Source organism: Canis aureus, chromosome 24 (assembly GCF_053574225.1).
Source record: "Canis aureus isolate CA01 chromosome 24, VMU_Caureus_v.1.0, whole genome shotgun sequence".
NCBI lineage: Eukaryota > Metazoa > Chordata > Mammalia > Carnivora > Canidae > Canis > Canis aureus.
The window spans coordinates 40,453,700-40,481,425 of NC_135634.1; the positions used below are offsets into that span (position 1 = coordinate 40,453,700).

The 27,726-nt window shown below is 37.9% G+C and overlaps 1 long non-coding RNA gene across 4 annotated transcripts in view; it reads left to right on the forward strand.

Moving 5' to 3' along the window:
* Window positions 1–26,965, forward strand: part of LOC144296116 (uncharacterized) — a 58,856-nt gene extending 31,891 nt beyond the window's left edge. For 2 of the 4 annotated variants that reach the window (XR_013363275.1, XR_013363276.1), the window contains one exon: window positions 5,304–5,545. This is a non-coding gene — a long non-coding RNA (uncharacterized LOC144296116). Of the gene's footprint in view, window positions 1–5,303; window positions 5,546–6,040; window positions 8,081–16,916; window positions 17,280–24,401; window positions 24,571–26,545 lie in introns of those variants that run through there. The other 2 variants (XR_013363274.1, XR_013363277.1) reach the window with 2 other exon arrangements.
* The last annotated feature ends 761 nt before the right edge of the window (window positions 26,966–27,726 follow it).

Here is a 27,726-nt window from a genome sequence, read left to right on the forward strand (position 1 = left end):
CTTCAGTCCAGGGTGGGATCCTGGAGGCCCGGGATCGAGTCCCACATCAGACTCCCTGCATGGTGCCTACTTCTCCCTCTGCCTGTGTCTCTGCCTCTCTCTCTCTCTCTCTATGTCTCTCATGCATAAATAAATACAATTTTTAAAAAAATAGAGTATGTATAAATTAGAAGCATCCAAACTTATAACTAAGGTAAGCCATTTCAGTATGACCTGTGACTGGCAGAGTCTGGACTGCTTGTTGAGAGCCAACAATATTAATCTATAAGTGAATATGTGTGAATATTGTCAGAGAAAACTAAGAACGATATCTTTTTGGCCCTATAAGGCATTTTTCAAGTTAGGATAACACACCAAGTGACTTTAAGTACATCTTATATCTATTAAAGTACAACTTACATCAATTTATTTTGATTTGCAAAACTAACTGATACTACCCAAAGGCAAATGTTTTAATGCTTGAGGTTCTCCCTGATATCCTTAAGCATTTAAGAAGGAAAAGATGCTGAATGTCATATCGACTCAGACTTATTGACCCTAGTTGCCTAGAAATATCAAAATTAACCATAGAAGAAAAAATCTAGAAGTCTGATGGACACCGACTTTCTATTTTTCAAAGTAGAACTATAATAAATGAGCTGCATTATAATGATTTTATTGGAATGTATATTTGAGGATTCTGTGAACATATTGCTTGGATCTACAGGGAAAATGTTGTATATTTTGCAATTTCCCATCTAGGTGGGACTTCAAAAGCCACTAGGAAACACCGAGATTCACCATTCCCATTGGATGCTCTTTAGAACAGCTGATTAACACCACATGAAATTTGCCAGAAACACACCTATAATACCCTCCAAAATAACATTTCAGAATTTTTTTATATTTGACTGAGATTTTTTATGTTTGACTGAGAGCCTAGGCTGAGCGCTGATGTATGTTCTAGCATGAGCTCTAAAGGTTGGGATGTCGAGTTTCTACTCAACGTGCCAGAAGCCTAAGGAAATAAAATCCTACCTCTCTTGCTTGTCTTTGTCTATAGATATAGCCAATGCTGAATAGAAAGAGTCACGATATGAAATGAGTACACATTGTCCAGAATGTTAAAAAGGCATTTGTTAGCTTCATAAAGTAGACACATTCATAAAGCCTAAAATAGCAAATGACTGGAAAGCTACTCCTTGCCAAGTGATAGGGAGAGAAGTTGAAAGCTCCTGCTAAACAATGTACAATAACTTTTACCAGTCAGGAAGCTAGCGAGGCAAGTAACAAAAAGATGTCTTGCTTTATAGATAGGTCAACAATTTAAGCATCAGTAAAATCTTTAGCTACAATGGAATAATCTCTCTTATCATAAATTCAAAAGCTCAGCATTACATTGTAGAGCAGGGACACCAAAGAAAAAGGTGTCCATCTGTGATTAGATTACCTTAGCATCGTCCATTAATATTAGATATTCCCCTCATTAACATGTTTACCTGTTATTCAAATGCAGTTATGGTTGAATCTGCATTCAAATATTTGAAGTGTTTTTCTTCTTCAAGAAGAAAAAAATAATAATAGCAATAAAGGACTGTTGGGATGTTTCAATTTTGCCAAGAGAGATGTTTATCTTCAGCAATTATGTAGGAGAAATCTTACTTTTCTCCTCCCTTTCCTCCTTCTCTTCCTTCTCTAGCTCTTCTCCTCCTCTTCTTTTTTCTCCTTCTCCTTTTTCTTGTCCTTCTTCTTATCATTTCTACCTTAGAAAGATGTCAGAGCCAACAATAGCAGCCTTAAATTCTTGGGTGGAGGAAGGGGAGCGTCACCTGCTGAAAATTCTCCTTTTAGAAAAATAGAAGTGAATATTCAGCATCACTTGAGAACTGTTCCCTCTCCAACACCAAGCCTCCAGAGTCCCTTTGCTGGACCACCAATGAGGATGGCTGGTTCCCAAGGAAGTCTTTGTAATCCCCTTCACTTTGATGACTTTGTAAACACAATCACAACTGATAGCAGGCCCAGGACAAAATTCTTTTCCTTCTTCCCCTCCTGATGCCCTCTGTCCAGTAGCAAAATCCACCAGAATGAGGAAAAAAATTAGACAAATGTTGTACTTTAATGCCATTTCCTTCTAGATACAGAAGATTTGTAAATGTCAGAGAATGCATTTGATCCCAGAGAAGGCCAAGAGGAAGGGGCAGGAAATGGAAAGCAGTAAGGCTTATGTTCTAAATATGAATATCAATTTCGAAAAGCTCTCTGTTTCTGAACTTGAATAAGTTCATTTAACCTCCCTGCTTGCATTTTACCACCCAGATTGGAGGGACTAATTCAAAACAGAACTAATCTGAGCACCCCACTGAGGTTGGTGTTTCTAAAATGCTTCACACTGTATAAAAGGGGGAGCTAGGTGCCAAATGCTATTACTGTCCACTCCTGCCATGTTTCAAATTGACCTCTAACCTTTGATACAATGGAGTGTGAAACCAGCTTTAAGATCTATGTAATGCCAAACTGGCTCCAAGGGAAAATAGAAAAAGTAAGGCTGGCTGAGTAAGCTCTATCATACCACAATTTCACAGTTGAACCAAAAGTAGTACCAATTCAAATTGTAGGGTGTAAAGAGCCTAAAACTTTGAAGTCAATGCCCTGGAAATTGAAAGGGAGGGCTTGTTTATAACTGCAAGTTAACCCTTAGGTAGGACAGGATCAAGAAACAGAATCCCAGGGATGCCTGGGTGGCTCAGGGATTGAACGTCTGCCTTCAGCTCAGGGTGTGATCCTGGGGTCCTCGGATCTAGCCCCTCACCAGAATCCCCACAGGAAGCCTGCTTCTCCCTCTGCCTGTGTCTCTGCCTCTCTCTATGTCTCTCATGAGTAAATAATTTTTAAAAAAATCTAAATAAAAGGAAACAGAAATGCAGCCACTACTACAAGCTCATCTCTCAAGTTATTGAATTTAACTAACTGTAATAATATTAATAATGATAACAGTTGCAGCCCCATTTTAACGATCCCTCCTATGCACTCTGAGGTGTGCTGAATGTGTGGCCTGTGTTACCTCACATACATCTCAAAATTCCACAATAAGGGAGAGTATCTTATTACTCCCATGTTACCCAGAAGGCAGATTGAGATTGAATGCATTGCTTGGAGTCACTTGGAGAGTAATAAAGAAAGCCAGGATCCAACTCCGGCCACCTGACTTCATGGAGCACAAACTGTGACAAAACATCTATTCTGAGGCAAAAATCTCTGGTCAGAAAGCAGCAGATGGGCAGTAGATGCTGCAGTGCAGTACTTCCCTCAACACTTGCCTGACTGTGAAACCATTTACCTTTCAACATCCTGTGACTCCTGGAGCTGAAGCCTAAAGGTTTTCACGGGAATGTGAAGGCTGCAGATGGGCTCTAGCCCTTGTCCTATGGTCTCCATAAAATTCTCATTTAAGACTCTCCTACTCACAGCCCTTCATGTTGCGAAGTGTTTCTTTAAAGAATTTTAGGCCATATTAGGCTCCAAGACCACATGTCTACTGTCCTCTCTCCTTTTTGTTCTTGTCTTCTAGTTAAAGGAAGAAGGAGATTTTTTTGTTCTCCTCTGAGAAGGACTGGCTTCAGAGTGTCTTTGGCCAGTGAGTTTCCATCCCACCCACCACAGCCATGACATCCCTCATTCCTCTCCTGAAGACATGGTTGAATTACTCCCTCAGCATCCCCAGACTGCCCCAAACACTCGTGACAGTTTGGAAAATATCCCAAAGAAATACAACACTCTGCCTTAACTTGTCTTCTGACTTTCAGCTACTTTTCTCCTTCTCTCTGGATCCTTCATTTTATTTCCAAAAAGCCTAGAGAAATCTACCTCTGGGTAATTAGAAGTTTGAGAAAGGTTTCCAACTAAAAGCCAGAAATAATTTTTTCAAAAAAAAAAAAAAAAAACAATAACTTGTCAGTCTAAAGGGAGATTTTTTTTATACAGTGACTCAAATTTCTGTGGCCAAAATCTTCTTTCCCGATCATGATGATCTCCCTATTCAGTGGAAGATATTTAAGATTCTCTTCTTTTCCATAGCTGTGCTCTCACTGTGATAGACATAAAAATAAGAGAGAGTTACTCCCTATACTCCAATTCCTTATAAAGCATTGCTGAAAAATTACGTGTAGTGTGTTCTATCAGAAGTTGCCATATTTCTCCCATGAAAGCATCTTCTTCTACATTAATGAGCCTCACCATTGTCTAAGTATCTGCTCAGAGTTACAGGAAATCAGCAAGGGAAAAATCAGAAAGGACTGAGATAAAAACTGGCAAGGTCAGTGAGACCTGGCAGAGAGTTCCGTGTGCCTTGGGAGGTCCCAAGTGTAGGAGTAAAGGTGGAAAGTGGGAGATGTAAGAAGCAAGGAATAAGAAAACACTGTTGAAAACCCAATTTGGAGTGATTGTCCCAATCAAACATAAATGGACAAAGCTAAAAGAGCTGAGTTCAGGAGCCACATTCAGAAGTCCAGGCTGGGCAGAGGGGCAGAGGTCCAATCTAAAACCTATCTACATCACTAGAATTCTGGAATTCAAAGGAGAAAGGGGAAAAATGCACATTTCAAAATACTTGAAAGCATATCTCAGTAGCTGAAGTGGGAAAGTTGAATTAAGACAGCCTCTTCTGAAACAGCATCTTTAACCATCCCAAAGGGACTAATGGGAGGTGCCCTGCTCCCAGATAGACAGGCTTGGTGAGCAACCTTCTCAGGGAATGCATTGTCATCTCAAGGCAAATTTGTATAAAGAATAATAATATATTTATTGACTAGGACCAAAGAGGGTATAGTCAGTAAATGTAAATTCCCTCCTTTTTAGGATACCATACTTATATTAGTAAAGAGTGGTGTTCATTCGTGACATTCTTCTGGGACTCCTATAGACTGAATGTCTTGGTTCTGACCTGATTCTGCAGAGTGTACTCATGCAGGCATGCAGAGCTACTCTGAAGAACAATGCCCAGGTTTAGGGTAAAACTCCTGACCATTTATCCAAGCAATATTCTTTTCACTTCTGCTAAGATCAGCTATCCTTTGCTAACCCAGTTCAAGAATTCAACCTCAGCCCCTCCTTAATGAAATCTGAGATGAGGGTAGCCAGAATAATGCCCCCCCAAAGATGGCCACACCCTAACCCTCGTACTCAGGAAAATGTTATGTTATGTGGCAAGGGAGAATAAAGGTTGCAGGTAGAATTAAGTGGGCTAATCAGCTAACCTTAAATGGAGAGATTATACTGGATTATATGGGTGGACCCAATGTAATCATGAGGTATTTTTTTTTAAGTGGAAGAAGGCGGAACAGAAGGAGATGTGATGATGAAGTCCAAGATTGGAGTCATACCCATGAGAAGGACCCAATGTCCCATTGCTGGCTTCAAAATTGGAAGGGAACCATAGGGCAAGAAATGCCAACAGCTTCTAGAAGCTGGAAAAGACAAGGAAACAGATTCTCCTCTACAACTTCCAGAAAGGAATAAATGTCTGCCAATACTTTCATTTTAGCCTACTGAGACCCATAACAGACTTCTGGCCTATAAAACTGTAAGATAATAAATTTATGTTGTCAGAAGCCACAAATTTATGGTGATTTTTAAAGTTTCCGTAGAAAATACAATTTCCAAGAGGTACCAACTGCTTCTGAGCCATCAATGAAGCATTCACATTCAAGACAGGAAGGGTCTCTCTCCTATGCAGAGAAAAGTTCTCATGTTAAAGAAAAAGATTGCAGTTGGTGTCTTCCCACATGTATAAAGCAACTAGGCCACAAATGACTTTTGGGTCCAAGGAATGTGTTGCTATGCAATATAATGGTGAAGAGTCTAGGTTAAGAAGTCAGACAAAACTAGTTAGCAAGCATTGCCAACATATAATTATCCAGAAATGACTATATATATCCTGTTTATACTGGGGTGTGGATTGTTTGAAAAATGCAACTTTTCTACCCCCTCCCTCTTGTTCTCCATCTCTCAGACATAAGAAAGGGGGGAAATAGACCTTTTTTTTTTTTTTTTTTCAATTCAGGTTCACACCTCTAAGACTGTCAAGAAGTAAAGAGTACTAAAGATGGAAGATGATATTGTTTACTGTTCCTGAAATTCATTCATGGCTTTGGTCAAAGGGTCAAGCATTCCAAGCTCTAGAAAACAGAGAAAAAAAAAGGGCATAATTCCCAATCCATCTAGAAAGATGTCCATTAAATGTTACTTTTAATATTGGAGAGAAATATTTCTCAAGCCATGTATAATGAACACAGATTTCCAAAGACGGCATCATTTTATTTGCCACTTTTCCTGATGGAAAGGAAAAAAGAGGTCATTCCAAATCAGCTATAATGAAGCCTACTATTCCTGTATGCTCTACCAATGAGATAAAATTATTTGGAAGATCTTTTTCCTAACTGAACAGAGATCAATTCTCCCAAGCCAAAGTTATCTTTATATCATTCAATTAAACTCTTTTCCTTCCTAAGAAATGGAAACCAAAAGAGGTAGAAATACATTTCATAAGAAAGCTGAGAAAATAGTCAAATATTCAGAGAAAAGAGGACTCACAGTGCCACGAAAGCTGCATAAGGCCCTTTTGTACCCCAGGGGCATCTGGGGAAGCCACATATGTATGTTGCAATGGAATTGTGTCATCATTTCCCTGAATCTGAGGGGAGGGTTTGCTCTATATAAATTGTGGTCACAGAAGCTAACTGAGCTCACTTCTGTTACATTTGTGGCCAGGAGAAGAATTGCACGTAATTATGCATCTTTGTTCACCATGCGTGGAAACAAATCCCGGAAATGAAACCAACTATTCTATCAAGTTCTCCAAGCACATATCCATCACATTTACCAGACCTCAAGAGTGTGAATTTAGAAACTCAAGAATGGTGCTTCCCCTGCAATGATTTCCCAAGGTGTGTGGTCAACAGGGGATGGAATCCTTTACAGTGTGACACGGAGCCAGGAGAGAGTATCTGGGTACAACATTGTAAATGAAGGACAGCTTCAGTCACCTAATACATCTGCAACAGCTGTTTTGGCACCCAGTTATTGAGCTCACAAAGACTTATTTAACAGTGAGAATACACAACGTAGTGTGTGTATCTGTGTATGTTTTTAATGACCTACACACAGGCTACTATTTTATAGTGGCTTCCAGCAGAGAGAGGAAAAAACAAGATTCAACTATAGAAGCTGTCTACATTTAATATTTCTGTTAGTTTTCTGTCTGCCAGTCTGGCAGATTGGCCCAATTGGAAAAACAACATCTATGATTGCTGAAACAGTTCCTGGCTACATTTGGCACCCTTCATCACTGTACGACACAGAAATCCCTGTCTGCAAATCTAAGGCAAAAGAGGCCAGGCTTTGTGTATCACCAAGACTTATCTGTTTGTCTTTATTTCAAAGTCCAAATTCTAATGTCATTCCTCAATTCAATAGCATAGCAGTCCGCCACATTTCACAAAAACAATGCAAACTCTATGCAAATCCTTGGGTTAACTAGATGTCATCAGTCCCGTGTCACTATAAAAAAATGAATCTCTCTCCTGTTTTCTGCTTTGTTTTGTTTTTCTAGGCCAAGAAAAAAAAACCAAAACATCCAAACTTTTATTCATTTCACTCAAACTCTATTTTTAACGGGAGTAGAATTAAAATAATTTTTCTATACATTGATATACAAATAACAAAAATACACTTGACATCATGTGCTTTTGATTACTGTTGGACCAACAAAATTCTTCAATGTGGTGAAAAATGTTTAAAAAGTACTGAACCTGAAATTGGAAGTGCCAAGTCTGAAACTTGGTCTTGACTCTTAGTAACTGGGAGAGATTTGACAACTCACTCAACCCTCTGAGTCACCCAGCCTCACATTATTGGAACATCAAATAGGATTTCATGTCTGGTAAAAGACAAAGTCCCATTCAAATGTAATGTGATATACTAGAAAATTAAGAGAGAACACATTTGTCTGTAGGTAGTATTTAAACCAAAGCTTACCAGCAAATAAATCTGTAATTCTTAAAAAGAAAAAAAAAAAAAAAGGCTGAAAATCCTATTCCCAACCTTCATCAGTGTTCATCTGTGCTCTTGTTGAGTGAAGAAACTGTAATATTTGGTCCCACATCTAATTAGGTCCTGGAAATTCAGCAGGATGTGAATGGAAGTTTTGTTTCTATGCAAGAAATCCTGGCAACCAGAGCATCTTTTTTTCTCAGCACATCAACATTCCATACCACAAATTACTGGCATAGACTGCCTGCAGAATCAGCTACCTTACCCTTAACCCTTTGGCTGCCAAGGGATGGGAAGTACACATTATCAGCAGAGATGCCATGGCCCAGGGGATAGGCATAGGAGAAGACTGAGAGCACCTTGAGTGAGGCTTTGAAATGGTTATTACAAATAAAGCATGAGCTTTAAAGCCAGAGTGTGGTCATTCCAATCTTGATTACACCATTTTCCTCTTCCCATCTGTAGGTTGACATAATAATAATCCACAGGATGGTAGCCTTGTTGTGGAGTTTAATAAGATAATTTCGGGACACCTGGATGGCTCAGTGGTTGAGCGTCTGCTTTTGGCTCACGTTGTGATCCCGGGGTCCCAGGATAGAGTCCCGATGGGGAGCCTGCTTCTCCTTCTGCCTGTGTCTCTGCCTCTCTCCCTCTCTCTCTCTGTCATGAATAAATAAATAAAATATTTAAAAACAAAATTTCAGATGCGTGCCCCAATGGCCAGCAAGACAGAAAATACCCAACAAAAGGTTGCCATTACTCTAATTATCAACCGTGAGCTAATGTTTTGGGGTGCTTTAATGCCCACCCACATTTTCTATGCCTGAAAAACTGTTAGTTATGCAACAACTCAAAAATATAATATTATCTCAATAACGGCATATTCCTATATGTTTGTTTTAGAGTAATTACATTTTTGCAATAGAAAAGAGCTCTACTCTTCTTCCCCTCACACATACAAATCAGCTCAAGCTGGAAAACTAAATTTATTCTACTGTTTTTTCCCAAATCAATTTTCAAATCCTATCAATTTAATCTCTAAAACCCTCTCTCAGAGCCCCCATCCCTGCTCTTGTTCCTGCCCTGCTCTGCCCTGGACCTCACCACCACTCTCTCCAACAGCTTCTTGGTTTCTTATTTTGTCTCCATGCCTCCGATCTTGTACTCCTTCAACCCATGCTCTGCACTGCCACTCATTTCTGGATTCCCACTGGGCATCATGGGTAACATGAAGAATAATCTTCCAATAAGATCTCATTAACCAAAATATTCAAATTCTTGACTGTGACAGATAGTTCCCTTCACAAACTGATCCAAGGGAACCTTTTGGTCACAGCCAGGCACTCCCTAGGCACTGCCATTTTGTACCTAAGTGTATGCAGTGGGGTGTTCCAATGGGAACTTCTACTTCAGCGGACACCAGATGCCAAAGTAAGGGTGAGGCTGATGTAGGTTAGCAGAGGTAGGCAAAGCAAATAAGAACCCTGAGTGTCTTTACCACACCCCAACCCCATTTAGGGTTAAAAAAAATGGGCCTATATGTGAAGAGAGGGCATTTTGTGGGACATTTCCACTAAAGAAGCTATTACCATTTAGTCTTATCCTTATCTTTTTTGGAGAGAGATGAAGGGATCCTACCTTCTAAACTGCCCCACCAAGAGAAGACTCGCTGCCCCAGCTGCTAGGAAAGCAAGTGGCACAATCCTTTTGGCTTTCAGCCCCTACAGGGACTCCCTCGGGTACAGAAAAAAAGCCTATTTCGGGCAGCCTGGGTGGCTCAGTGGTTTAGCACCTGCCTTCAGCCCAAGGCGTGATCTTGGAGTCCCAGAATCAAGTCCCATGTCTGGCTCCCTGCATGGAGCCTGCTCCTCCCTCTGCCTGTGTCTCTGCCCTTCTCTCTCTCTCTTTTCTCTCTCTCTCTCGTAAATAAATAAAATCTTTAAATAAAAGAAAAGAAAAAAGCCTATTTCAAGATCCTGCCCTATCACAGTGGCCCATATCCAATGAAGAATCCAGTGATGGAGGCCACGCTATTTCAGCCTATCAGGCCAAATCCAAGTGGCATTTTTAGCACCAGAACTTCACCTGAGGCCTCCTTCACAGCTCAACGACTCCCTCTCCCCTTTCCTTCAAGTGTTGATCCCTTAGGCCTTTCCCAATAAACATTTTATATGTTAAATTTCTTCTCAGAGCCAGCTTCCAGGGGAATCAAACCTGCAATAGTGTGTTCTAGTGGCTTACTTTCAATACATCTGCCTCCCAGGCTGTAAGTCCCTTGAGAGCAGGGATGAGTCTTAATGTATCTCTGCATTGCTCAGACTCGGCACCTGGGAAGGGGCACAGGATTTTCATTTAATATAAGACATCAAAACCAGGATGAAAGAGTGAAATGCAAGATTTTAAATCAGCACAGGAACACTTTTCTATGCGAGGGACCTTTTTTAAAAAAAAAATTGATTGATTGATTTGAGAGGGAGAGAGAGAGAGAAAATGCAAGCACAAGTGGGGAAAGGACAAAGAGAGAGAATCTCCAGCAGACTCTGCCCTGAATGTAATGCCCAATAGAGGGCTCAATCCCATGACCCACGAGATCATGACCTGAGCCAAAAGAGAGTGGAGCACTAAAACTACTGAGCTACCCAGGTGCCCCATTTATGCAAGGGTTCTTTAACATGGGGTGGTCCTCATTGTAAAAGAGAAATACTTTTTTTTTTTTTTTTTAACTATTATCACTTCTATGAGAAGAAATTTTCCCTTAAAACATTTCTGGCCTATGGCTCTAACCTCATTCTTACCTGTAGAAGTAAAGTAACTCACCCAGTCACTAGATAACCCTGTGGCTTAAGGACACTCATCCATTTGCACTTACATTTACATATGTAGAGAGACATATTTGGAATAACACTACTAGCTTTTCTCAACCCTCAGTTTTTTCCCAGCAAAGGAGAAACTGACTTATTGGCAGGTAAATTTGATAAAAGGAATTAATCCTTCCTCTTCCCCAGGTAATTTGGAATCTACCTACCTAACAAAAGCATATTGTCTTCTCTACTTCTGCAAGCTATACCGGGTAGCCCCCAAGGATGAAGTATGCAGCTGCAGAAAGCAAGGATAGTTGTCTGCTTTGGGGGTAGATTAGCAAGCCTCCTTAGCAAATTCGCTTGTGCTACTTATTTATTGCTTAGGAAAATATTGCTAAAAACCTAGCTGCTTAAAACAATTTGTTATCCTACAATTTCTGTGGGTCAGGAATCTTGACGTGGCTTAGCTATGTCTTCTGCTTCAAGGTTTCTTATAAGATATCAGCCAGAGCTGAGATTTCATTTGAGGGCTCAACTGGAGAAATATCTGCTTCCAAACTCATTTGGCTGTTGACAGGATCACTTTCTTGCACGACATTGGGCTGGGGCCTCAGTTCCTCATGGGCTACAGCCCAGAGGCTGCCCTATATTTCTTGCTTCTTGAGTGTCTCCATCTTGCTTCATCAAAGCCAGTAAGGGAGAGGGTCAGTAAAGAATCTACCAGCAAAATGGAAGTTAAAATCTTATATATAGGCATCACTGTTGCCATTCTATTCATTAAAGCAAGTTACTAGGCCTCAAGGGGAAGAGATCACATACACATGAGGATACCAGCAGATTGATGTCACTGGAGGTCATATCAGAAGCTGCCTTCTACAACCCCTAAGCCCCACTGTCCAGCAGTTTTATCAAAAAATCATAAAGATGATTATTCTTATTCCCATGAGTCTGATTCCAATGCCCATTTCTCCATTGGTTCCAATCTCAGGAAGGGAAGAAAAATGCCATTTATAGGGCCCCCTCAAGGCACCAACAACCATCCCTGAGATTATTTCACTCATAACTAGATAACCTTTCAGGGGCAAGGAAGACTGACCTCAGGTCCCTTTCTTGACTATGAACATTTATTCCAGTGTAAGGCAGACTCTTGCTAAGGACATTAACTTTAACCTGTAGCAAATACGCTCTGCACTTATCCTTAGAGAAACTTGAAGGAACGTACCCCACAACCTCACCCAGGCTAATGATTTCACATAACCAAATGCTGAGGCCAAATGTATACTTGTCATGCCAGCTCTCAGGAGACAGAAATACTAAAGACTCATGTGACTCTGGAGGAATGGCACTGGAGGGCGTGTGACGCCAAAATCCGAACCATGTCTCAGTCACAGAGAAGCGTTGAAAAGTGTGCCACGTACTTATCACCACAAAGGTCCTGTCCATATTGAAACAAATCCAAAGGATAAGATTGACTGAATTACATAAGTCCTTCTGTGCTCAGGAAGCATTCTCAAGTGCCATGCGTAAGACAGTGACATTTATACACTGGAAAAGGGCTTCAGAGCTAAATTGGAAGCAGCTAAGCATTGCTTGGGGCACTCATATACCTTACTTCTCTAAGGCATTGAAATTAATAGGCTCTAATAAAATGGAGCTAATTGTAGGTAAAGTCAAAGCCACATAAACCCCCCATGAGAGCAGAGGCTGGGTTATTCCCTCATCACCAGACCTATATATGGCAAAGTTTTATGGATATGTGTTTATAGGATGTTTTATAGATGTGTGTTTCACTGTTTAATTGCTAAGTTTTTGTTGTGTGTTGTTTGGCCACTAACAGCCTTCCCAATTCTTGGCTTTTTACCTACATTACAATGTGTGTGATTGCCATATAAGACTTCTGGATAGCTAAGGAGATCCTTTACAGGTTTTTAATTATTTGATCAAAAATACATATCAAGAGTACCAAGATGAGAATCATAGCCAACAACAGAAACACAGGACTAAATTAGATGTAAGCATCTTGACAAAGTATGGTAACAGGTGCTGGGTGTCTTGTGTTCAAATAAGAAAAGAAAGTCTTAAGAGAAATCTCACAGAGCTTAGATCACACCATGGTTTAGTACATGCTAGACATTTTGGTTAGGTACCTTCTGAAGATACAGACCATTTCTCTGGGAAATGGTGCTACCTGGACATTGTGAGAAGAAGCCTTGCCCTGTTTACAGCATTGTGCTTATTCCAAAGTTGGACAATCCATCTTATAAAGCAAGGTCATCCAACAGATGCCTCTGAGATAATGGAAATCTAGTCTGTGCTGCCCAATACCTCACACACTAGCATGTGAGACTACTGAGCACTTAAAACATGGCTAATAAGACTGAGGACTAAATGTTTATTTAAATTTGAATATGAATAGCTACCCACAAATAGTAGTAACTATCAGACAACACAGAGCTAGAAATTTACTACTCAAAGTGTGGCCTGGAGACCCATAGCCTTGGCATCCTCTGTTCATAGATTTCCCAACAGAATCTGTGTTTTACCAGGAATCCTAGGCGATGTGCACACACAGCAGAATTTATGGAATGCTACTCCAAAATATTTCTTTATAAGACTGGCTCTCTAAGGGGATAAAAATCTCAGAGCTGTTTTTTTGAACCGAGAAACTAGAGAATGAAATCTTCTGGAGTCCTATAAAATGTGATCTGTATTCATTCAATAGACACAGTCTTTCTTCTCATCAGGGCTGACTTCACAAGCACATTTGGTAAAAGATTTTCGCTGACCCTAGAAAAGACCTCTGTAGTACACCTAGAATTTCCATGAAACTTCCTGCCATTGATACTGGTTTGCCAATAAAGATCAAGGCTCAAAAGTTTATGTCCTAAAAAACTAATATGAAATTTGCTCTAAGCCAGGAGAAATCACAATATTAGTTATCTGAGGGATGCCTGGGTGGCTCAGCGGTTGAGCACCTGCCTTTGGCCCAGGGCATTATCCTGGAGTCCTGGGATCGAGTCCCGCATCAGGCTCCCTGCATGGAGCCTGCTTCTCTCTCTGCCTATGTGTCTGCTTCTCTCTCTCTCTCTCTCTCTCTCTCAAATAAATAAATAAATAATCTTTAAAAAAAAATATTAGTTATCTGAGCACTAAATGTAATAAGGAAGAGGTGAGGAAGGACACTTTCCCAGAAACTTAAAGTGGAAAGAAAGGAAGACCACAGGGGTGAAGGAAGAGAGAAGAAAGGAACATTGATGTTGCATGTAGCATGCTACACAGGCTATGATTCTGGACTGAGAAAGCCCTTGTGGTCCAGAACCATTTTCTACAGAGAGTGACAGCAGTCACTCTGAGAAACTAAATTCTGGGAACGTGAGGTGCCTACGTTGGAAAGGTCAGAGTGCCCCCAGAGGCACCTATATTTAATCATTCTTCAGCACAGCTGTTCCTACCACAACCTAAATTGTCGTTGTCAGGAGCACTAATGTGTCCCTTCTGTAGTAGACATCGTTGCTTGTATCTGTTTGCTTGTTTTCAGGCTCTGCAGGCACGTCCTCTTTTTCCAATATTAGCTCCATAATATCATCTGGGGATTTACCCACCAGTGACTCTTAGCCAAGTGTGTCACTACTTCCACACAAAAGCAGAAAATAGGGCAAACTCAAACCACTAGCCCGGTGATGGTGATGATTCCCAGGAAGTTTACCTACATCAATCAAAACAAAACAGAAGCATTGACTTTGGCTGCAACTTCCAGCAAAAAGACCCTTGTCCGTTTTAGTTGGACTTGAAACTGTGAAGTGTTGGGTTAAGCAGCCCTTTATAAGGTAGAGGAGAGAACCTGTATGAGTCTAAAGACTGAAAAGAAAGATGCCAGTTTTTTAGGATCTGACTGAAGCCTCGCCTAAAGTCAGTCCTACACACTGTACACCGCGCGAATCAATAAATTGCTTCTTTTTCCCTCAAAAAGTCTGGATTTAAATGCATATCGCTTGGAACCAAATAAGCCCGAACAGATAGAGCTCCTCTCGAAGGAATATCTTAAAAAGAAAAAGAAAAAGTTGGCTGAAAGCACAGTGAGGTAAAAAACAAATGACAAATGCGGTGCTCTAAATAACACGTGGCTAAGAATACTGCTGTGAACAGGAAGCTTTCTTACTTTCTTTCTTCTGTACTGTATAAAGATTTCTGTAAGTAAATATATAGCCCAGAAATAAGATTTACAAAACAAACTCTTTAGAAAACATGAAAATATTAACTTGTGATGATAAAACTCCCAGTTGTTCCCATTCATTTATGACAGAAATAACATCATCCATCCATCACTTTGGTGAGAAGTCACAAGATTCCAAGTGTATAATACTTAGTAGCTCCACTTCACAGATTCAGCAACATTTAATTTTAATGTACAAATAGCAAGAGAAGTTAGGCTACACACTCTCAGCTATCTTGCCCTATTATTAAAATTTTACTTCTATAGAGAAAGCTATGAGATCAGAAGAAATAAGGGAGAAATACTTCAATGGGGTTCCCTAAAATGTTGGGAAAAAATTGTTATAGTGAATACAATTACTGTAAGGCACATGTTAATATGTCTGGGTTGTTTCTTATTAGTGAAACAATGTTTGGAACTGAGTTAGGAGTCTATTTCATATAAGATATTAGACGGTGTAAAACACATAAGCAGCAATAATAAATCAGTGTCAGGGTTTCTGACAGTGCATAATGTAATACCAGGCATAGAGTGGCATTCTATCTTGAGCCACTTGAACCACTTACACCCCTAAAGGAAATGCCAGTCACGTGTCCTAAATAACAAGTTTCCACAACACCGGAGACTTCCAGCATTCCATTGCTTTTTGGACACTATATGCAAAACTGCATCGAACATGCATTCATTTTAATATGAATCATTTTTAGAGGGAGCTAAGCATTCTGTGTCAAATCAGGAATGGGAGTTGCAGCCAATGAAGATGAGGGGGAAAAAAAGATAGCTTATCCCTTACTGCTGGCAAAGCCAATTAGGCGTATCTTTGTTTCATGACAGCTATATAAAGAGTTGGGAGTTGGGAGTGTGGGCATTTGATATGGATGTGCAAACTAATTCTTTCTGTTGGCTCACATAAACAACAGTTAGTGGCATATCCGGTAGATGTTGTTTGGCCTCACTTCCCCAGACCATGTAAGGCAACGCAATTTGATACCTGCAGTGGCTTTTTGTCTCTTATCCAAAAAAATTACAAGAGCTTCTTCAAATAGAGTATTTAAGATGTGCTGAGATAACAACCCTGATCCATTAGAATATTCAGTTTGAAACTAAGATCAAGCTCACATTTGCATTATGGGCTTGATGACCTTGACTTTGCATTTCTGCCTTGTGCTAGCAATACAGTAACCACTGGGTATACAAATTCAGCACCAATATGAACTTTGTCATTGAATTTATTTTATTATGTTTAACCTTTGCAATTTATTTACTGGTCCATCTCTTCTGCTGGATGATGAGGTCCCAGAAAATAAAAGCTTCATGTGTGTCTGCTGTGCCCATACTACACACATAGTGGGAACTCATCTGTTTTTGAAATAAATTCAGTATTGGTTTCTACAGAGAAGTGTATTAAGCATTTTGATTAATATTTATTAAGGAAGTCCCACAGGTAAGGTTAGTAGGATTCTTCTGGCCAGCACTCATTTTTATTTTACAAACACATAATTTTTGAAGTTCTCTTAAGCACAAAACCTATGGCAATAGCAGCCAGCATTTCCTTATTTTAGGTGTCCAGTAAAATACTGGGAACTGTCAATCCCCTATTTCTCCTTTCTTATATGGTAATGCAATTACTATCTAAATGTTATAAGTAAGGAAACTGATACTTCCTTAATAATCAAAGGACTTAGTTGTATTCTTAAATTCATACAATCTGAAACTTGAGTCCTCATTCTTAGCTATCCCACTACACTCCAACCTATAGATTGTATATTTTGATGACCATGAGAAGTAGTGGGGAATCCCAAGTCTGTGGAAATAGGCAAATAGATAATTAACTTTGCTATAAACTCTAATCATTCTTCCTTTTTGTTTCTTAGTTTCAGAAATGAGATCAACCACATAAATGCATTCAATCCCAAAGGTATATATGGAAATAGATCACAGAAGATTTTAAATCAGGAACTTGTTTGGCTTCAAGCAAGTTGGCACAAACCAACACCATTGCAAGGCACAGTCAGCTCTGTGCTCAAAAATGGTAAATGTGCAGAAGGAGCAATGAATCCTACTGCTTCCTGAGGATTGGTGGGTCTGAAAAGTTAGTTGAGCATGGAATAACAGCATTTCTTGTGTCAATGGCTCCTCCTGTCTCAGGTGATATAAAAATGACAAAGGGAAAAATATTATGAGCATTTTCTATGGCAACTGGAGATGCTTGGCTAGATAGCCATCACGCTAAACAGGTAAATAATTAATAGTGACTAATATATATTTGGACACAAAATGTTACTTGATATTTTCACATAAAGGTTCCAATAGCTTTACCAACATTAAAGCATATTTTTGTCATGTAAAATAAGAAAAAACAATTCCTCTAAACTAACACTAGAAAAAAAAACATTTACATAAGGTTAAGCTCATTCTGTTTCTTTTACAAAGAATCTATTTTGAATTCAAGAGCTCACAAATAATGTGGGAGACCAATTAGGGGACTACCAGGATGGCTGCGTTATTGAATATTCTAGAAATCATAGTCTGTTTTCCCGAGCCCTTTTTAATAGATCCAGAAGGGAGTAATTGAATATATGAAACCACTTGTCAGAGCTGAGACAAAATTAAGGTCAGTCTTTCAAAAAGCCAATAGTAGGAGAAACCATATCAATAATAATTCATGACTTGATGGCTTGATGGGAAAAAGCATCCTCATCTTCAGGCACTTCTACCTTTCCAAACATTTTCCCTGCCAAAGTCTGCCATCAAAAGCAAGAGAATAGCAATCTTGGAAAACACTGGTTCTGAGATTTGAAGAAGTTTGAGCTAATTTCTGAGATCATACATCCATAACATCCACAGGACATCCCCAAATATAATGCACAATAACAACTGGTAAAACAATCCATGACACCTAAACAGAATCAAGCAGGACCACGGATCCAATAATTTGAAAAGAGTTGTATAATAAAGCATCCAGATAGTCAGGTCTGTGGATTCTTCTGTGTTATGGTCTATGGTCATATACACTATATTTACATCTAATAATTTAGAATTCTTTTGATCATTGCAACATCTTTGTAGGGTATGCAAGCCTTGTCCTCATGCTACAGATGAAGAAGCTGAGACCTAGAAAATTTTAGGGATTGCCATTTTCATACAGATAATATAGTGGAGAGCCATAATTCCATCCTTTTCCTGACTTTTCACTAAACTAGGCAATTTCTCAAAGATGTTAACATGAAAATGCTCAAATATTTTAAATTCTTTGGAATGTTTATATATTGTGGATATATTACTTTCCCTGTGTAAGCAATCTATGTAGATTATGATTCCAGTTATACTATCAAAATAATCTAGTGCCATTATATATAATCAGGCAATCTTAAATTAGAATGTGATATGTTTTCAATCTGGCCAAAATATGTAAATTGGTAAATATATTTAAAATGCAAACATATTACAGAATATGCAACAAATACTGGAAGCACTGGACATGGAATTTAAATATCATGGGTTTTAAATAGGCTGTATTTTGGGGCACCTGGGTGGCTCAGTCAGTTAAGCATCTGCCTTTGGTTCAAGTCATGATCCCAGAGTCCCTGGACTGAGTTCTACATCTGGTTCCCTGCTTGGTGGAGAGTCTGCTTCTGCCTCTGTCCCTTCCCATGGGGAATGCTATTTTTATGCTTCCCGTGCTATCTCTTGAGCTCTCTCTCTCCCAAACAAATAAAATCTTAAAAATAAATAAGTAAATAAATAAATAAATAGGCTGAGTTTCAAACCGAATGGCCCTGGGCAAATCATTTAGCTCTAGAAGGTTTTTCCACCCATGAAAAGGGAAGCTGATTGGTCCACTCTGCACCAGCTTGAAGGTCTCATTTATTTCTTGCTGTTGTTATTGTTTTGTCAGGGTTTTTGAAGTAATGTAGACATACACAAAATATTAAAAATCAAATAGCATAGAAGGGTTTTTAATGAAGGCATACTGGGAAGCTGGAGCTGCTGTAACAAAACATCATTGACTGGGTGGCTTAAATGACAGAAATGTATCTTTTCATAGTTCTGGAATCTAGGAGTATAAGATCAGAGTGCCAGCATGGTCTGGTCCTGTGAGAGCCTCCTTCCTGGCTTGCAGATGGTCACTTTCTTGGTACATCTTCAAAAAGCCAATATTGAATGGAGGTGAGGTGTAGACTTTCCTTTTTCTTATAGGCCACCATCTTATCAGATTAGGGATCTACCCTATGACCTCATTAATCTTATTCATCTTTTAAAGATGCTATTTCTAGATATTACCACATTGAGGTTTAGAACTTAAACATAGGAATTTGAGGTGGGGACAAAATTTAGTCCATTGAAGAAAGTAATAGCTCCTTCTGGATATTTAATCTGTTTATAATTGTCAATCACTTTTAAAGGTGGTTTTACTCTTGTGATGGTATCTTCATGTCTTTTCCATGTGCATTGCAGGGCTCTTGGACTCAGAGGCTCTTTAACTCTTTGAGGTAAGGGGTCTCTGTTCTGAGGTCCCAGATGACAAAGTGGAGAAGCTTTGCTCTGAGGCATCATGTCTCCCCACACCTGCAATAAAGTTGATTCTATTTCTTTAATAAAAATTTGAGTTTGGGAGAATGGGTTGCACAATAGGAAAAAAAAAAAAAGTTTTGTCTCCCTTTGGAATTAGAAGAAAGGGGTCTGACTAGAGCTGACTCATCGATATATAGATTTTAAATTATTCCCTACATTTCCAACCACCTTCTCATTCCTGTGTCTCCTCATCCCAGCAGCCTCTGACACCTGCATTCCTTGTTGGCTGCATCTTTGTCTGAGAGTGTTCAAGTCTATGGCTATTCTGAAATATAGAACACAGACTATACGTGCTATATTTCATCAACCAAGATTTTTTAAATATCTTGTTTGCTTCAATTTGCCCCAGCTAGATTTTTTCTAGACTAATGCTTGATTTTTATTATTTTACTAGCATTATTATTAAGTCTCCAGAGGCAGAAATAATTAATCCATTTACACAGTTCACCATTTTCAATGGGTGAATGGCCTGTTTATACTTAATAATTGAAAATTTACTTCAGTAGCCTTTCACTCGATATTCAACAAACATTTATTAAATATTCTCTAACTAATAAGCATTGACCTACAAGCCTAAGAAATATACTGTGCATTCATCTAATAGTTTTCAATCAGGCCTCTTCTGTGTGCCAGGCATTGTGAAGGACTTCATCATTTAGTGTCCCAGGATATCAAAGTAAACAACCAAGAGGAGCTCTAAATTGTCTTCTCTCCAAAAGCTAAAAATTAAGAGAGAGATTGATTTCTGTCATGGATCTGAGTGGAACAGCATCTAGAGTCTCTTTCAATTTAAGAATTCTGAAGAATGCAATGTATAGGGAGGCCCAATGATCTAAGATGGTCAACAAGATCCATAAAGGTACCTCACTTTATCAGTTCACTTCTTTCCCATGGTAATAGTTATTTCTTTAGTTTTGGACTGGACTTGTGGGCAACCTTCTCAAAACTACATTTTCAGCTTTCTTTGCAATGGACTATGAATGAGATTCACCTGCATACAACTCCCAAATTGTTTATTTAAAAGGAAATGTCATGCCCAGGACCTCTTGTCTTTCCCTTTATCATGAGCTATAAATATAGATAAATCTCTGCCCAACTCCAATCATGCAAAAAAGGACTGTGGGTGGAAAAATAAAATGGATGGAGATCAAGTCCCTTAATGACTTCAGGGAGCAGGGTTTCCCAAGCAAGCTAAATTAGACAGATGGTTACATGAGGAATTGAAAACTTTGTCTCTTTTCAAACCACTATAATTCAACAGTCTCTGTATTACAATATCTTAAACTTTGCCCTAATAACCTAGTTTCACTAAGTGTCAACTCATGATCAGTTTTCAGACATATATTAAAATTATAAAAGAATGTTGCCAACTATAGTTTCCAATAATTCAGATTATACTCAAAATTTCAGGGGCTACATTTCTAAAAAGTAATTCAGTGGACAGAGGCATAAGGTAGCAATGACTCTAACCGTGGGCTAAGAGAAAAAAGGAGCAGTGAAAGAATTAAACAAGGCTCCTGAAGTTTCTGCTCACATCAGCCACTGCCATCCACATTCCATTAGCTTATGCAACTCAGTAAAAAAGTCTGGCTCAGTGGGATGGGGATGCATACCATACAGGACACTGTGGTCATTACAACAAAGGGTAGGAATATACAATCTTCTTACAAAGAGGGCAGCAATAACTGGGAGCAGTAACATAATCTCAACCATAACCAAATGGAACAAACTTTAAGTAAATTTCAGCTACAAGCCAAATAGTTTAAATGGGCTTCAATTTTATTCATATAACTTCATCTTCTTTGTGCTAAGTGGAGTCTCATAACTGGAAGAAAATATACTGTGTTTAGTTAAAACAGATTTTAGAGAGCCTTTGACGATAATAGTCTGGATTTATCAACTCCTATGGTCAGATATTCAAGTAGTCATTGCTGTATTTCCTAATATTCTTATCCCCTCATCTCTAAACTCTATACAGCAAATAAAAACATTTTGGCTATGGAAAGAATTCTAATCTTTTTATATAAAACTTATCTTTGGCACAGTTTTATGCAACCTTAATACTACCTTTAAATGCAACCTTAATCAACTTGCAAATTCCATTGATTAGAATTTAAAATGACAATTTCAATTCTATCATGAAGTAAGGTTTAAAAAGGACTTAGAAAATATTCCTCTACCATTCTAAAAAACTTGGTCTTTTCTCCTCTTTAATTTTTATTAATGTGAAGTTCATACAGCTTTTATTCAGAAATTTCCCAACACACAGAGAGAAAACAACTACCTTTTTTTTTTCTTTTTCAGTAAGGTTTGGTACATGGCTATATAAGCCATGTATTATCTTTTCTCTTTTTTCATCATTTAACTACATTAGTAAAGTAGTATACAATTTATCAGATTATTAATTTGAAAATCATGTCTATTAATCAATTGATTAGTCTTTAACATGTACAAATAAAAATTCTATTTAAAATGTAGGAGAATAAAAGGAAGCCCTATGTGAATGAGCATAGAGGTTATATCTTAAAAGATCACTCAAATGTATAATTTTTAAAAGTAGATCAGTGGCTCAATCAGTTGAGTGTCTGACTCTTGATTTCAGCTCAAGCCATGATCTCAGGGTCACGTGATTGAGCCCTGCTTCAGGCTCTGAGCTTAATGGGGAGTCTGCTTGAGATTTTCTCTCCCCCTCTTCTCTCCTCCTCCCCTCATGCTCTCTCTCTGTATCTCTGAAATAAATAAATAAATCTTTTTAAAAAAAGGATCAGTGGAAGATTTCTGCTTTTGGTCAGTACTAGAAATTTGCAAGAGACTTTTGCTTTTATAGTCATAATCAAAAAATAAAATACTTATAAAAAATAGTAGTATTCTGAACTACCAATGATATGAAGATGCAAAGAAATTGAAGGGAACCAAATACTGTATGTATTAAATAGGAAATTTAAGTAGATTATAAAAACTGAAAAAGGAATTAAATAAAAATGCTAGAAAGAAAATGAAAATGAAGTATTGATTTAAGGGTAAACTGGATTCACCAGAAGGAAAAAAATCATTGAACTTGAAGCAAACTTATTAGGAAGTATGCAAATGGAAACAGAAATGGAAAGACAAGAAGGAGGAGGAGGAGAGTGTTCAGAATTTATGATACAATATTAATGACAAAAGAAATTCTTTAACCTGAAGGAAAATAATATCAGATGGAACTCAAAATTGCATAAGGTATGGAGAGTAGCAGAAGGAATAAATCTGGGCAAATATGAATTAGTAATATGTGCTATTATTTTACATGTATATATACTTTTGGACATAATAAATAATAATAAATAATAATGATAATAAAATATTGGCCATTTAAAATAAAAATAGCATCTATGCATTGGGAGGAATATAGCACATGTAGTGAAGTAAAATGTGAGATAATAATAGAACAAATGTTGGGAAAGGGTAGTTGATATGGCACTATTGTGAAAGTTCTTACATTGTTAATTGGGAGTAAACTTTGATAATAAAAATGTATATCACGATACCCAGAATGGTTAATAAGAAGATAATCCCAAAAGATATACCTAAAATATGTGATTCATTCAAAATAATAAAGAAGAAAAAGAGGAAACAAAACTAAATTTAGTTTTATTATAAGATGAATAAAACTAAACAAAATTTAAAATCCAAGATGGGAGATAAAGCACATCATATTAATAAATATTAATAAATGGAGTAAATGGAATAGGTAAATAAATACTTGGGCAAAAGGCAAATATTATCAAACTGGGGTGGAAGGTGAGAAAGCAAGATTTGTATATTCTTTACAAGAAAGACACTTTCAATATAAAACAGCCAAGATGAAGATAGAAAGGTGAGAAAACTTGTACAAAATAAACTGACCATAAGAAATCTGGTATAGCTATACCAGTATCAGACAAAGTGGAATTTAGAACAAGCAGTTTCATCAAGGATAAAGAGAAACATTATCTAATGAGAAAAGGCTTGATTCATCAAGTAGATAGAGCAATCCTAAATGTGTATGCAATAAACACGGAGCTTCAAAATACATGAAGCAAAAACTAACAAGTGTAAAACATGACTTCCACTTTTGGTCAATACGGAATAACAGGAGCTAAACTTACTTGCCTGCCTGAGACAATGTTTTTAATAGCATATATAACACATTGGTTTGCAAAATAGTGTCTAAGTGCATTGAAGGCTCATGATCCCTGAGAGATGGGAAACAAATTATTCCGGGCTTGCTGCCTCTACTTTGCAGCATAGGGAAGAGAAACTCAGACAACACCTGGTGGAGCCCAGTGGACTCCCTGAGTTGAGAATTCAGGAAGACAAGCCCATCTAAAGTCCTCTGGACAAAGTACTAGAAAAGAAGAGAGGTGTACAGAGAAAGAACCCTGGGGTTTTTTGGAGAGGCTCCCTCAAATGTCCAGTTGAGTACTGACAAATACATACATCCAAGGAAATTACCCAAGCTAGAGAAAGAACTACCCAAAAGAATTTTGGGTACAGTTCTTCATCCTTACAGAGAGCTGTTCATAGTATATTTTTGTGGTAGACACACTGAAAACTTTTGTGACCTTTGGAGAATTGCAGAAAGTGAATTCAGTCTTGCCTCAGTAATGGGGAATCACTCAGCCTTCCCCAAGCACTGATCCACTTTATCCTAACAAATTTTAAAAGCAAGATCCAAAAGTATCAAACTGTTTCCAGAACTAAGCTCTAGAATATTTATAAGACTGCAAAAATAATTAACACCCACAAGGTGTTTTTTTCCACAGGAAAGATCACAATGTCCAGCCTCTAATAAAATATTACCACACGTGAAAGAAAGAGAAAAATATTACCCATAATGAGGGGATAAACAATTAAAGCCAACCAAGAACTGATACAGATGTCAAAATTAGCAGACAGAAGATGGTTATCATAAAAATATTTTATTTCAATAAGGTAAGTAAAGGCCTGGAAGATACTTTTAAAAGACCCAAAATCAAACTTCTAGAAATGCTACCATACATAATGTGTGAGACTTAAGATACATGCTATGGAATTAATAGCAGATAATAAAAAAATTGCAGGAAAATGATCAGTGAACTTGAAGATATAACAATAGAAATTACCCAAAATAAAGCACAGGATACTTTATTTGGATGATGAATCTAAAAAATAAGCAGAACATTAAGAGCTATGGGACAACCTTAAGTGTCTTAGTATAAGTGCCTTGGATTGAGCAAATATGCTTTCAATATAAAGCCAAAAGCATAATCTATAAAAATATCAATTGATAAATTGGGCCTCAAAATTGAAATTTCTATTTAAGCAATTAAGTAAAGAGAATGACAAGGCTAGGAAGAAAAATTTATAAATCATATATCTGAAAAAGGACTTGCATTAAGAATATATAAATAATTCTCAAAACTCAAAAATAAGAAAATAACCAACCCAGATACAAAGATACAAAACGAGTAAAAGATTTGAACAGGCTTCACAGATAAGCACATGAAAAGATATTAAACATTATTATTCATTAAGAAAATGAAAATTTAAGACCACAGTAAGCTACCACCACATCTCAATTAGAATAGCTAAAATTTAAAAGACTAACCATACCAAGTGTTGGCAAGGATGTGGAGAAACTAAAACTCTCAAATACTGCTGTTCTGGGAATGTAACATGGTTTAGCCACTTTGGAAAGCAGTCTGGCAGTTTCTTAATAGAGGAACTGTACGACTAATATATCATCCAGCCATTCTTAAATTCAAGATCTAAGGTAAGTTAAGACCTGTGTCCATGCCAAGATTTATATGTGAATATTCATAACCACTTTATTTATAATAGCCCAAATGAGAAAACAACCACAGTGCCCATAAACACATAAATGGATAGACAAGTTGATCTATCCATACCATGAAATATTATTTAATAATAAAAGGAAATGAATTATTAATACAGGGCACAGCATGAATGAATCTTAAAATCATTATACATGGATAAATCCTAAACATCATGTTGAGCAAAACAGACACACAAATATACTCACCCAGTTGCACACACACACACACCCACACACACACAGCAAAAATACATATCTGTGGTCCTCTTTAGTGAGTTTCAAAAATAGACAAAGTTATTGTATAAATTTAAATTCAGGAAGTAGTGCCATGCAGACAAGGTGGGTGGATATTGACCAGAAGGGATACAATTCAATTTTTTATGGTGATGAAATTTTTTCAGTAATGATTATTTGTCCATATACAATTGTCAAAATCCCTCAGCATGAACACTTAAGATCCATGCAGTGTATTATGTGTATTTATACCTCAATAGCATTTTTAAGAAGGACCATGAAAAGTAAATTACTATTTTTATCACCCTTCACATATTATCTCTGCAATTATTTACGCATTGCTGTTGCAGAGTGAGCATATTTCCATCTTCATAAGAACATGCTCCAAACACAATTATTTCAAATACCCTAGGGAAAATATTAAAATATTAAAACACATAATTTTTCTTTAAGAATACAATATATACCAGAAATGCAATACCAGAAAAAGCAAAAACAAGAAAATAAAACTAAAAACAAGAGGTAAACTTAACCCCAAAGGGATTCTCTAAAACAAAAACTTCTTCTAAGCTTAGTTTAAACCAAATGTTTTCTTCATGCTCAGGCCTTTTCTTAAATTTCAGCTCATCTGAGGAAATCATGCATATGGATTTTCATGGCCATTTGAAAATAATTGCTCTGTACCTATGTTCTGAGGGTATTATCCGCCCAACCAGCCAATCGAAACTCTCCTTGTAAAGTCACTTCTATGTTTTGTTGTTAGCTGGTCCTAAAACATAAGTCTGAAAGTAAAGGCGGGATTTTTAAGCTATGAAAATTAAAATCTCATTTTACTTGCCAATTCTGGGCTATCATCAGATCCTACTTACTAACTTGGGAGAACCAGATCCTCCAGCAAGTTATACCACACCCACAGAAAGGAGCACCCTCACTGAGGCCATTGGACCCACACAGGACACCTGTAACCTCAGCAAAGGGATGGACCCATGCTATCCTGCATGCTCCCTCAACTTCTCCTGTTGTCCATCAGTGCTGTCCAGAAAATGAGTAAGAGTCGGGCATTTGTCAATCTGATTTAATGGATGATGGTGTTTGGCCAAAATATATATACATATGGTGTCTGTCTGGCTCAGTCAGTAGAGCATGTGACTCTTGATCTTGAGGTTGTGAGTTCAAGTCCCATGTTGAGTGTTGGGATGACCTAAAAAGATAGACATATAATTAGCAGCAAAAGAGAGTAAAGGGAAGAAGAGAACATGCTGCAAGAGCAAATGAAGAAGACAGGGACAGAGCAGCAGACTTAATACTTCTGAGCTGCTGTCTCTAAAATGACATGACCCCTTGCCTCACAGGACTGTGAAGCAGACTTTTTTACATTAAATAGAAAATATCAAAATAATCCTTGCTTTTGTTTAATTTTTTATTTGGAGACATTTGTGATATTCTTTGAACTTTGAGGACCCTACTTTTGTGACCTTGGATGTCAGAAGGACTCATTCTCATTTGGGCGTAGAGGTGCGTACATATAGGGAGGGCTGTATGTGATTATGTGTGAGGTTTTTTTTCCTGCGTTGGCTACCCCAAAGAGAAAGATTTTTAAGAGCCCCACAATTTTAAGCAGAGCCAATCATCTTCCTTTAGTGCAGAAATTATTCAAGCTTATATACAGCCCATATATCTGTGGGCTTGGAATCTAAGAAGTAAATTTATTTTTTTCATGTCTCAATCAAGTTGACAGACCATTCTTGTTCCTAGGAATCATAATGTGGATGACAACCCTTAGAGATGTTCAGGGCATCACCTGCCCAACCTTCCACTGAGCACTCCTGTGTATACGCTTCCTTCATTAAAACATCCAAATTTGAATTTCATGTTGCCAGACTTTACCACCAAGCTCCTCTCCCTAATGGCAGCCATCCTCATCATTTCTCAATGCTTTAGCTCCTGGACCTAATGTTCCTTCTCTTGAAACAAAGAGATGATTTTTCCTACATTCTGACTTCTGAGATTCTTGAGTCCCTGTATTCTAATGACAATGT